Here is a 13,891-nt window from a genome sequence, read left to right on the forward strand (position 1 = left end):
AACACATACTGAAGAACGATCTCAACCCAAAACACACCTTTACACATCCCTTATATACCACTCGACTCTCTCTCTCTCTGTTGCTGCTGCTACTGCTCCTCCCTCTTAGACACAGGTCATTTCATTAAAGCTTCAAAGTGTAAGCTACAATCCACATTCTCTTCCCTCCTTATCAGCTTGCATAAGGGAGTGTATATAGTGTAAAAGAAAAACATCAGCTACACAAATTTGTCCGAGAGGGGTGAGCCAGAGGCCCGTCAAAGGGTCAACGGCGTAGCCCTCTCGTTTCCAAAGATCTTTTTACATGGCAGAACTTTACATTAATTATCTTTACATTCCTTTGTCTGACAGAGCTGTTCTGTCTACTATAATCTTTGGTTCTATGGGGACCAATGTGCAGAATTCGTAATCTGCTGTGTGGGCAGTAATGTCAGCCAGGGCATTCCCCCGGGAGACTTCATTGTGGCCACCTGTATGGGCATTGCACTTAATAATGGCCAGTTGGACTGGGAGGGCTAAGGTGTGCAATAGCTGGTGCAGTAGCAAGCGCTGTTTTTATGTTGCGAAAGTCTTCTTGTTGGAGTGAGAGAGAATTGCTGCGGTGCCTTGCAAGAGACACCAGCAATGAGTAGATTAATGTATCCGCTGCCAGTAGAAATTAACCAATCCCAGATATTGCCCAATTCCCTGTCATTCAGGGTTACTCACAGACTTTCCCCTCTCCCTCCATCAGGGAGACGAGCTCTGTATTTGCAAACAGGTTACAGTCTTTTGTTTCAAGTTTGTTTTAAACTGTGCCGACTGCCGGCTGCAAAATGTTAAAGTTCTTAGGGCAGTGAGCAGCCTCAGATTCTTGAGGTGTAGTTAAGATACAGTGCCTTGAAAGCCACCAGCTTGACATCCTGCTTTTTCCTTTTTTAGTCTTTGATTTATCTGCTGTTTCTCTTTCACTGGTGCTGTGTTATTTAACTCTCTCACTGCTGGATTCATTACTGCTCTCCCTCTTCTGCCTTAAGCCCTCTCCCTTGTTCTTCCTCATCTTCCTTATCACTTCTTCCTTCTTCTGGGGGTGCCCTTCCCCGTAGGAGTACCGGAGCCCTTTCCCCTTCATGGGATCTTAGTGGGGTAGCTCCTGCTGTTAATGACTGGTGGCCAGGGCATGGGGGAGGTGGTCTACACTATTTCCAATTTTGTTTCTCGCCCCGAATTTGTTCCTCATCCCCCCTCTCTCTGTAACAGGGTTGCCATGCCAGACATGGGGTCCCTGGGGATATTTTGCTTAGGTTTCCATTTTTGCATACCAATTGTTTAACATTATGTTGGCCAACAATATTCTCTTTTTTTAAATCTATTCATTATGTAATCTTTATGTTTTCCTGGATCGAAATAATACATATGCTGTACCGAAGCTCCACATGTACCAAAGCTCCCACATCACTCTTATCCAGAGCCTGTCCCATTACTCGGCTCAATATCGGCTTTATATTTCAGACAGCCTATTTAGTCTGAACTTAATCAACAATCACAAAAATTGTCTTACCTTACGTTATCTGTCAAAGATCTTGGGAGAGAACCAGATCAACTTCGGACAGTGTTCCCGGGCACTCTCAAGAGTTCAGACTCAAGAGGTCCGTAGTGTACTTTCTACTCCCTTCGAGATCCCGGCCAAACTGTAGCCTCTTACTCAGTCTTCAGAGATAGTTTCCAGCAAAATCCTGCTCGACTACGCCAATGTAAAGGTTTGTTTTTACTTCAAACAGATAACAACACAAAAATTAGTAATAAAGTAGTAAAATCTTTATTTCACCCAGGCGGGTGTGACAGTATACCCTTACGCATGCTGATAAAAAGTATGTAAAATACAGACTATAGAGTCACTTTATCCACACACAAAGAGGTAATGTTCAATCAGATATATTTATACCCCAATAATCAGCAATTCAGTAATACTTTATCTAACAGAGCATTGTACAGCTCTTGCCTGTTAGGTTGACTGGCTCTACCTTTTGTCGTTATGCTGAAGAAGCTATTTTTTGCAGATTCAAGCACTTGGTTTTTTTACCTTGTTGACACACATTACAATCTTGTAGAGTAACGGGTAAGAGCCAAGCGTCTGAACATTCTCTTGATTGTTTATATCATAGAGAAAAAAATAATGTTTGGTGCTGTTATCTCGCTAGTGTTATGGAAGAAGGGCGAAAACATTTCTGTTATGATGCTGTAACCTTGCTAGTGTAAGAGGAGAAAGGTGAAAGTATTTCTGTTATAGTGCTGTAGCCTTGTTAGTGTAATAGGAGAAAGGTTAACCATTCATTTTATTGCTTCTAAATCTACACCTGAATCCATTTTGTAACTTTTAAATCTTTAAACTTTCTCACTGGTTCTGAAGCTATGGTGCAATGAGCAAATAGGATGTTTTTTCTGACAAAACAGGTTATATACGCCCGAGGGTGCAGTCCTGCACTGTGGGGCAACAGCATGGCTCCACATTAGCAGAAAGAGCTCCTTTTGCAGCACCCGTTCCTGACTTGCCGTGGTCTTTTGTGGCTACTGACATTTTCAACTGGCGTGGCAACCAATACTTGGCCCTGGTTGACTCTTACTCCTGGTTTGAGATCGATCTGCTCCCCACAGCTTCCGCTGCCACGGTCGTCAAGAAACCTGCGAGGCATTCTTCTGTCCATGGGGTACCTCAAACCTTCATGTCTGACAATGGTGGCCAATTCACAAGTCAGCGTTTCAAGGACTTTGGGATGGGATTTTAGGCACATCACCAGCAGTCCGGAATACCCCCAATCGAACGGGCTGGCAGAGCGAGCTGTCCGCAGTGCAAAGGGGCTCATGGAGAAGTCCAGCAGGGCCGGGTCTGTCGTGTTTTTGGTTCTTCTCAATCTCTGCAACATTCCACGTGATCCCACACTCGGCTCGCCAGCTCAGCTACTCATCTCCAGACAGACCAGGATAACTTCCAGTCTCGAAGCAGCTGCTCCAACCACAAGTCTGCTAGCCCAGGTCCATCTGCAGCGTAAAAAACTGGCGCTAGTTGTCCTATCCAACCATTGTCGGAGGGCCAGGCGGTCCGATTCCAAACCCAGAAGGGGTATGACCATATGGGCACAATCAAGGAGGTGTGTCCAAACCAAGGTCTTATTTGATTCAATCTGGCGGAGGTCTATACAGACGGAACCGATGACATATTCTGCCAGTAAATGAGCCAAGTGCCATTGAGGCAGGTTCAGTATGATGATGTAGATGACTCAGATGATGTGTTATCGACAGAGGATGGAAACAACTATCTGAATGAGGGGCATGTGACAGCAGACGGTGAGCAGTTCTGCAATCAGAACTTTGTTTCCGTACCTGCAAAAGGACTGCCGATGACGAAGACCCCTGTAAAGCCGGTCGACAAATCCCCTGCGAAAGATGTGCATGTTGAGTCATCACCTGCTAAGAAACTCCCGATGGAGGCCGTGCCTGTGGCGACATCTCCTATGAGAGACACAGCTGAAGGCCTGTACCGCATGTGTGCAGGACGGGTCAGCAAGCCTGTGGCTAGATACTGTATACAAATTAAAGTACTTGTTAAAGGTATGTTACAAAACGTACCTGAATCGTGGCTGAGCATCTGCCCCACCACTCTTACTCCTGGTTTGAGATCGATCTGCTCCCAACAGCTTCCGCTGCCACGGTCGTCAAGAAACCTGCGAGGCATTCTTCTGTCCATGGGGTACCTCAAACCTTCATGTCTGACAATGGTGGCCAATTCACAAGTCAGCGTTTCAAGGACTTTGGGATGGGATTTTAGGCACATCACCAACAGTCCGGAATACCCCCAATCGAATGGACTGGCAGAGCGAGCTGTCCGCAGTGCAAAGGGTCTCATGGAGAAGTCCAGCAGGGCCGGGTGTGTGATTTTGGCGCTGTTTAGAGGGGGCGGGTTTAAAACGGGATTTTTACTAGGCTGTTGCAATCGAAAATGTTCAGCCTAGTAAATCATTAATGGAAAATCGCTGAAAGACCCCGTTGCAAAAGGTATTATTAGTTTTTATGGCCTTGTAAAATAGTTAGAGTAATTTAAAAATCACTCTCTAAACTCGCAACCTCTCGCAGCCCCAGGGTTTTATAAAGCAAACAATTAAAGGTATGTACCTTATTTTTACATTAAATGGGGCATGTATATAACCCTGTGTATAAAGTTTTCTAGAGCGAGTAGCTCATTTTGGGCTCTTTATATCCCGCAGTATTTTTCTGGGCATGTGAGGGCATAAATCTAGCGCAATGTGAACGTTCTAAACCAGCGCGTTCCACATGAACCCACTAGAAAGCCGATTTAAATTGACTTTAATTTACAGCAAATGAACACTAAATTCCTTCCATTTGGCCTATAAATTGATGTAAATGAGATTTAAAAATCATGTTTTATTGTGAATTATTTGTGAATATTATTTGGACACTTGGGCTATTTAAAAATGTTAATCATTTATTAAGAAATGGATAGATGTTTAGATCTAGTAAATTGAAGTTTGAAATTAGCTACAATTGGGTAACTAACTAATTATATGCTTTAATTTCAGGTCATCCAAGTTAGATTATTTTATATTTGTTTCAGAATGATTCAATCTATGATAACTGAAAATTTCATTCAGTTCTCTTAATTTTTAAGAAGGTTATGTGCTTTTGACTGTCCACGATCACAGCTTTTTTGTTATGTCCATAGAAAATCAATAGGGAACAAGATGCTAATTTCCGAGTATGAAAATGGCCATAACTTTTCTATTAATTGAGATATGAAAGTGAATTAGGTGTCAAATTAAACTTATTGTTATGCTTTATCTGATGGGATAAATTGCAGACTTGATTTTTTAAATCTCAAAATTTTGTAACATTGCTACTTGTTATGATATAGAATTACTCTGTATCATAAGTACTTTGCGCAGTAGAGAGGGACGATAGAGTGGGAGGGAGGATAGAGTGGGAGGGGGGATAGAGTGAGAGAGGATAGAGAGGGAGGGGGGTAGAGAGGGAGGGGCGATAGAGTGGGGGGGGGGGATAGAGTGAGGGGGGATAGAGAGGGAGGGGGGGTAGAGAGGAGGGGGTAGAGAGGGAGAGGGTAGAGGGGGAGGGGGAGAGGGGAGAGAGGGGGGGAGGGGGTAGAGAAGGAGGGGGAGAGAAGGAGGGGGAGGGGGGAGGGTAGGGAGGGAGGGGAGGGGAGTAGAGGGAGGGGGGGGGGGTAGTAAACATAGAAACATAGAAAGTAGGTGCGAGAGCAGACCACCAGGTCCATCGAGCCCGCACCGCCATTCGCTCATGGCTGAACACTAACAGAGGGGGACACACTTACCCACAAACAGTAGACAAAGAGGAGGGACACAGAGACACAGAACACAAGACACTACCCTCCCCTTTATACCGCTATCACCCCTCTAACCACCCCAAGAACCTCGTGGGGGGAGGCAAAAAAACCGGATAAAAACCTGGGGTCCAATTCGGGAAAAAAATCCGGGAAATTCCTCTCCGACCCCAATCTAGGCGATCGACACTTGTCCAGGAGCTCACTCAGGTCTTACTATACTAACCATACCTAGGTCCATATCCCTGCCCTCTCCCCGTAGCCCCTTATCCCCTTGGCAGCTAACAAACCATCTATTTTAGTCTTAAATATATTTAAAGTTTCTGCTTCCACTGCTCCCTGGGGCAGTGAATTCCATAAATTAACCACCCTCTGGGTGAAGAAGTTCTTCCTCATCTCAGTTTTAAAAGACCCCCCCCTTATTCTGCAACTATGTCCCCTAGTTCTAGTTTCCCCGATCATTGGGAACATCCTCGGTGCATCCACCCGATCAAGGCCCCTCACGATCTTATATGTTTCAATGAGATCGCCTCTCATTCTTCTAAACTCCAAAGAGTAGAGTTCCAGCCTACTTAACCTTTCCTCATATGTCAATCCCCTCATTGCAGGAATTAATCTTGTAAACCTTCGCTGCACTGCCTCCAGGGCTAGTACATCCTTTCTTAAGTATGGACCCCAGAACTGTACACAGTATTCCAAATGTGGTCTCACTAATACTGTGTACAGCTGCAGCAAGACCTCCGTGTTTTTATACTCAATCCCCCTAGCAATAAAGGCCAAAACTCCATTGGCCTTCCTGATTGCTTGCTGCACCTGCATACTAACTTTCAGTGATTCATGTACTAATACCCCTAGATCCCTTTGCGTTGCATTACAACGCAGCTCCTCCTCATTTAGAAAATAACTTGCCCTATCATTTTTTTTCCCAAAGTGAATGACTTCACATTTATTAGTATTAAATTTCATCTGCCAAGTTGTTGCCCACTCACCTAGCTTATCTATATCCTTTTGCAGACTCTTCCTATCCTCCTCATCCCCTACTTTTCCTCCCATTTTTGTATCGTCCGCAAATTTTGATATATTACACTTGGTTCCCTCCTCCAAATCATTTATATAAATTGTGAACAACTGGGGTCCCAGCACCGACCCTTGCGGAACCCCGCTAGTTACCCGTTGCCATCCCGAGTATGAACCATTTATCCCCACTCTCTGCTTCCTATTTGTTAGCCAATCCTCTACCCATGCTAATATATTACCCCCAATCCCATAATTTTTTATTTTTAGCAATAGTCTCTTATTGTGGCACCTTGTCAAAAGCCTTTTGGAAGTCCAAGTATACCACATCCACCGGTTCCCCTTTATCCACCCGGGTTGTTACTTCCTCAAAGAATTCGAGCAGATTCGTTAAACAGGACTTCCCCTTCACAAAACCATGCTGGTTCTGTCCGATGAAGTCATGTTTATCCAAGTGCCCCGTTAGTGTTTCTTTAATAATTGTCTCTAACATTTTACCAAGAGAGCAAGGGGGGAGAGGGAGGGGTTAGAGTGCAGGATAGAGAGGGAGAGGGCGAGGGAGGGGGTAGAGAGGGTGGGAGTGAGGATAGATAGGGAGGGGGTAGAGAGGGGGATGAAGGGTAAAGAGGGAGGGGGCGAGAGAGGGAGTGTATACTTGGCAACTACCCTCCCTACCCACTCCTCGCCCTCAATCCCCCATTCTCCTTCCTAACCTCCCCAGGAGATATACCCTCACCGCCGCAGTCTCGATGTCACCTTGATAGCCGCATAAAAGGCCAGCCTGGGCGTCACAGATAGAAGCCCAGGTCGGAAAAAGTGTAACGTTAATTTAAATGTGGCCCTCCTCCTGGCGTCACTGGAAGCTGGTGGTCGACCACCCCCCCCCTTTGTGACGTCACTCAAAGCGGGTTAAAGGAGGTTTGCCATTTAAAAAGTTGTTTTTCGCTATTTTTTTACGGTATAACTTGTGAAATGAAGCATGAAATGTGAAGTGAAGCAGTTTATTTTGTCGACGGGGTTAATGTGATTAATAATCTGGGAAGATTTCTGCGCTAGCGCATGGCGTTTTGACAAAGTTAGAAAGACACATACACTCACACGGATACATGCACACATGCAAACATACATACCAGATGAGAGTTTTATAGGTATATTAGACCAAGTGGGGTCCTGTCCCCTCAACGCGCGGTTGTGGGGAGGTGGGGGGCGGCCTGGGGCGTCACACACACACACTAAAAACCCCCTAAACACACACACTAACCACTCCCCTTGATATTATATTAATATTATTCATTTGCTCCTTTTACCCCATCCCCTCCTTATCCACTCATGCATAGCCCCCAACTCGCAGATGAGAGTTTTATAGGTATACTAGACCAAGTGCAGACCCGTTGGGTCTGCTCCCCCAATGGTGTGATCCCCCAACCCAATATTCCACCATGCACCCGTCTCCTCCATTGGAACTGAGCCCATTCCCAAATGTAAGATTGCAGCCCTCCCCTGCCTGCTACAGCAGTGAAAAGTTCAGTGTTCCTCTCTTGCAACTTTGTTTCGAAGTGTGTTGGAAGCTGACATGTAAATGGAGAAGCCTGTTTATTTTTGAAATCCTTGGGGGTGGGGGGGGGGGGGGGGGGGGAGAAGGATTTGATTAAAAACATGTACTTCAACACGACGAAATGAAATGAGGAGCGGATACTTAGAAAGAAAAGCGAAATCTCTACCGAAATGGAAAATATCTCGGAGATTGAGCGTCTGGATTGGGCGTGGCAATGAATCAAAGGAAGAAATGCAGCCGGACGGCAGGCGGACTGATTTGAGTTTTATATATAGATAGATAGATAGATGTGCAGGGCGAGTTGGCAAAGAGTTTCTGATTTGAACTTAAAGCTTTAACCTTGACACAGAATCCTGCCAAGGTCAAATATACACTGCTGCTTTGTAAATTGGGAGTCATTTCAGAGGAACCACGGGTAGTTTTTAGTCCCAAACTGTGAGGCGACATTAATATTTTGGAAATTGAAGTTGCACTCTAAAGGATCCAAGATAACATCCTGACAAAGGTCAGAGTAACTTGCTGCAGCAGCTTTTTACCCTACAAATTCGTCAATTGATGATTGACTATTCACCAAATTAAGCTGGTACGCATGCAGAAGAGGACCTTGTCAAAACTGGGTACTTTTGGCTGGTGAAAATTGTGAATAGTTGGGGATGTTTTCCTTGGAACAGAGGAAGCTGAAGGAAAATTTGGACTGCACAAAATGATGAGGGGGAATAGATATACTGAATTTAGAGTTAAGAGTGCAGTAGTGGTTTGAGCTGTTACCAGGCAACTGAATCATCCTATCACCAACTAGACAGCGTTCCTGACCCGCCATCTACCTCATTGGAGACTAAACACATTCCCTTTATCCTGTATCTGTACACTGTGGACGGCTTGATTGTAATCATGTATGGTCTTTCTGCTGACTGGATAGGACACAACAAAAAAGTTTTCACTGCACCTCGGTACATGTGACATAAACTAAAGCTGTCCTGCAATTGACAATAGACAATATACAATTTGTTTATGAGCGACAACACCTCAACACAGGCGCACAGGATGGCGGGTCAATCAAACATCTTTCATCTCGAGAATGCAGCCCGCATTGTGGTTTTGAAGCAGTCGTGATAGATAGGCTTATTCTTGATTTTCAAACGCAATTATATGAACATATATTATATAACGCGTCTCTTCTAGGCATGCAATACACGAAGCCGATGAAATGAGACAACTGCCACACCAAAGATGGACACAAAATGCTGGAGTAACTCAGCTGTACAGGCAGCATCTCTGGAGAGAAGGAATGGGTGGCGTTTCGGGTCAAGACTTTTCAGACTCAGTCTTCTGGTCTGAAGAATGGTCTCGACACGAAACGTCATTTGTGCCCACATGTACATCTACTGCCGGCTATTCACCTTCCCTCTCGAGGATGTTCTGAAGTCGGTCCATGATATCTTAAACCCTGGCTGGCACCAGGGAGGCAACAGACCATCCTCGAATCTCACCTGCCGGCACAGAATCTCCAGTCCGCACCTCGGACAATGGAGTCACACATCACTATAGCTCTGCCTGACGTCGGTCTTGCCAGTCGAGTCATCACTAGGATTGGACTCACCGACCTGTCCGCTGCTTGGACTGGAAGCGTTGTCTGCCCCGACAGCTCCCAAAACTGTATTTTCATTTAACTGTAATTAACCTAACCGTATTTTCATTTCATTTTCACTCTTACCATTTTACAGTATTCGAGACTTTCTACCACATTCAGCTCTCGATGTCTGAGACAAATCTTCCCTATTTTTGCAATCCCACACTCTGTGCTCCTTGCTGTTCAGGGAACTTCAGTTTTGGCAGGTGCCCTTTTTGTATGAATATGTTTATCCTGAATTCTTTGAATCTCCTCTCTGAATCTCCCATTGCTCTGAGACAAATGTACTGCCAAATAGCAGGTTACAATTCACCTTTGTTCAATCACTTCACAAACTGATTTTGTCTTTTTAATAACTGCAGTAAATGTAACAGCAGCACTAGTTCAGTTTAGTGTATTGTCACGTGTAAATCTTTCCCCTAAATCCATGCAACCTGTCCAAACATCTTTCAGATGTTGTTTTAGTTACCTAAAATTGGAGAATTCAACGTTCAATACAATACAATACAATACAATGGTTTATTTGTCACAGTGAAATGATATGTCAGCAGCGATACAATGATAAAGAGCACACACAAAAACACAATGAAATGTTAACATAAACATCCACCACAGCATTCATCACTGTGGTGGAAGGCACACAATTTGGCCAGTCCTCCTCCATTTTCCCCCGTGGTCGGGACCTCAACCCTCCGCAGCAGTCGCTGCGGGCGTCCAGATGGTAAGGACAAGGTACAAGTCCAGGTAAGTCCAGAGTCGGCTCATCCGCACCGGAGACCACAGCTTTTAGTTGGTATAGGCCGGCGGCCGAAGATTTAAAGTTCCCTCCACGTCGCAGCCGTAAGCACCGCAGTCTGCAGAGCCGGCGGTCGAAGCTCCCCTCCAGGGGTGGTGTTAAGTCCATACCGCACTCGCGGTAGAAGACGGCCGCGGGCCAGCGGTGGAAGCTCCTTCTTCCCCCCGGGTCCCCCACGAGGGATCCCGGGCTGTAGACGCCGCGCCAGCTGGAGCTGTGCAGACCGCGGCTTCAGGCTGCCGTCTGCTGCGGGCCAACGAAACGGAGCGCTCCCCTCCAGCGAGCCCCAGCTCCGTGCTGACAGTCCACGCTGCACCCGCCGCCGGAGCCCCGTGCCCCGGACGCGTCTCCGGGAAAGGCCGCGCCGATCCTCGCTGTTAGGCCACGGGGGAGGCGACCTGGAAAAAGTCGCCTCTCCTTGGAGGAGGCGACCAAAACGGTTTCCCCCTCACCCTCCCACACCACCCCCCACACAAAACACACGAAGGAACATTAAAAACATACTTCAAAACATACCAAAAAAATTAAAAAAGTTGAAAAAAACTAACGCGCTGCTGACAGGGCTGCCGCCAGTGCAGCGCCCCCACCGACCCAACCTTCATACCGTTGGGTTGTGAGCTACCCAATTGGAATACGAGGGTTACACAAAGAAGCTGGAGAAACTCAGCGGGTGCAGCAGCATCTATGGAGCGAAGGAAATAGGCAACGTTTCGGGCCGAAACCCTTCTTCAGACTGATCGGGGGCGGGGGTGGGCGGGGACACGAAAGGACAAAGGAGGAGGAGCCCGAAGGCTGGGGGATGGGAGGAGACAGCAGGGGGGCTGAGGAAGGGGAGGAGACAGCAAGGACTAACAAAATTGGGAGAATTCGATGTTCATGCCCCCAGGTGTGTTTCTCCAGTTTGCTCCCAACACATGGTGTGCCGTCTGTTGAAGGTACAGATCCGTGGTGGCAACTCATGCTTCTGCAACCGCACCATGGGAAGCACTCGAGTACATTAACAGCCGTTTCTTTCCCCTGTCGCAGCCTGGTTTTACATCACCACTTGCTTGCTTTCATAATGGGGCAATAAATATATATTTTTTCTCTGTAGATACTTGCGCTTTAAAATCACGCAGATAATCACACAGCTATGTCACTTCTACTAGTAATAATGTTCTCACTTAAATAGCATCTGTCAAAACATCACAGTGAATTACTTCTCACAATATAATATCCTGTGCCGTATTCCAGAGCAACCTTAATACATGGTGGGTGAAATATAATTTCCTTGCAGACTCTTGTTGGTGGTTCGCAGTCAGGAATTAACCGTGTATGCCGTAAACTGGGAAAAGTGAGATCGGTAAACCTTTGCACGTCCCTCTGTACAGCAATGTTATTAAGAATGGAAATGTCAAAGACTAGAGAGCACAGCTATAAGGTGAGAGAGGTGAAGTTTATAGGAGACTAGACCAAGTGGGACCTGTTGGGTCTCATCCCCTCAACACGCGGTTGCGGGGGGGGGGGCAGCCTGCAGCGTCACACACACACTAACCACCGTCACACACACACAGGTAGGGAGGGGGGGTGAGAGGTGGAGGGGGGGGGGCAGAGGGAGGAGAGAGAGGAGGAGGGGAGGGAAGGGGGGAGAGAGCGAGAGGGGGGAGAGAGAGGGGGGGGAGAGGAGAGAGAGAGGGAGGGAGGGAGAGAGGTGGAGGGGGGGAGAGAGAGGAGGGGGGATAGAGATGGGAGGAAGGGGGAGAGGATGGGGAGGGGGGAGAGAGTAAATGGGAGAGAGGAGGGGGGGGGGGGGGGAGATTAGAGGGAGGAGAGGGCAGAGGGATTCATTTTGGGGAGGGGGGAGAGGAGGAGGAGGGAGTGGAGGAGGGGAGCCAAGCGGGTTGCGGGCGAGCAGGCTGCGAGCGAGCGTGCTGCGGGGACCACAGCGAGCGGGCTGAAGGGGCCCATGGCAAGCGGGCGGCGCTGAGGGAGGCCGCGGGCGGGAGCGATCTGAGGATGGTCAAAAGCAGTGGAGGGCCGGCCGATCGTGGCTTCCGCGAGGGGAAGCCCACCCACCCACGTGACAGATGATCGGGCGGGGGAGACGGAGAGGAGGTCGGCCCCCATGACGGCCACAGATCGGCAGGTGGGATTGGGATCACCAGCGAGGAAAAGGCGTCACGATTCCCCGAGTCCCTGCGATCGACGGAGGAATTGCAGGTCTCCATAGACGGCCCTCTCCCAGAGGGAGTAATGGCTGCCACAGCCACCGTCCCATTGCGCTGCCCCGCAATAATGACCGCCGCCGCCATGTTCCAGAACTTCAAGGAGCCCAGCGGAGCGCGCAGCACGACCTGAGCAGCAATTTAAAAACGCTAAGTGACGCATTTAAAGAAGTCAAAGTTAAGAAGCCAAGAAGTACAGAAGACAGAACAGGGGTGACATCACTCCAAGCACAAGCTGAGGCAGGCAGATCCATTGTGACGTCATCAGAGAGACCATCTCGTTTATTTGAGATTTGTGAACACTTTCATAAATAACTCGAGAAATAATGCATGAAATTTTCAGATAAGATGATTTTGACATCGTGGTGTAAATCTCTATTGGAATATGTAAAAAATTTCACTGTTAGCGCGACGTGTTTTCGAGGAGATGTGAAACGCACACGAACATCCACACACACACACACACGCACACGCACACGCACCACGCACGCACACACACACACACACACACACACACACACACACACACACACACACACACACACACACACACACACACACACAAATACATAACACATCCAAGATCAGAGTTTTATAAGTATAGAGATGTGCAGGGCGAGTTGGCAAAGAGTTTCTGAGCTGAACTTAAAGCTTTAACCTTGGCATAATATCCTGCCAAGGACAAAGATATAGTGCTGCTTTGTAAATGGGAGTCATTTCAGTGGAATCGCGGGAAGCTGTCAGTCCCAAACTGTAAGAAGTAATTAATATTTTGGAAACTGAAGTTGCACTCTAAAAGATCCAAGATAACATCCTGACAAAGGTCAGAGTAACTTGCTGCAACATCTTTTTACCCAACAAGTACGTCAATTGCAGCACAGCTTTAGTATATGACACGTGTACCGAGGTGCAGTGAAAAGCTTTTTTGTTGTGTCCTATCCAGTCAACAGAATGACCATACATGATTACAATCAAGCCGTCCACAGTATACAGATACAGGAATAAGGGAATAGCGTATAGTGCAGTAAAGTCCGATGAAAGATAGTCCGAGAGTCTCCATTGAGGTAGATGGGGGGTCAGGAATGCGCTCTAGTTGGTGATAGGATGATTCAGTTGCCTGGTAACAGCTGCGAAGAAACTGTCCCTTTTCAAACCACTATTGCACTCTAACTGTAAGACATCTTTCCTATCTTCCTTCTATCAATTATTTCTTTCTGTCACTAAATAGATTCAGTATATCTATTCCCCCTCATCATTTTCTACAGTCCAAATTCTCCCTCAGCTTCCTCTGTTCCAAGGAAAACATCCCGAACTATTCACAATTTTCCCCGGCCAAAAGTAC

The sequence above is a fragment of the Leucoraja erinacea genome, chromosome 8 (assembly GCF_028641065.1).
Source record: "Leucoraja erinacea ecotype New England chromosome 8, Leri_hhj_1, whole genome shotgun sequence".
Classification (NCBI taxonomy): domain Eukaryota; kingdom Metazoa; phylum Chordata; class Chondrichthyes; order Rajiformes; family Rajidae; genus Leucoraja; species Leucoraja erinaceus.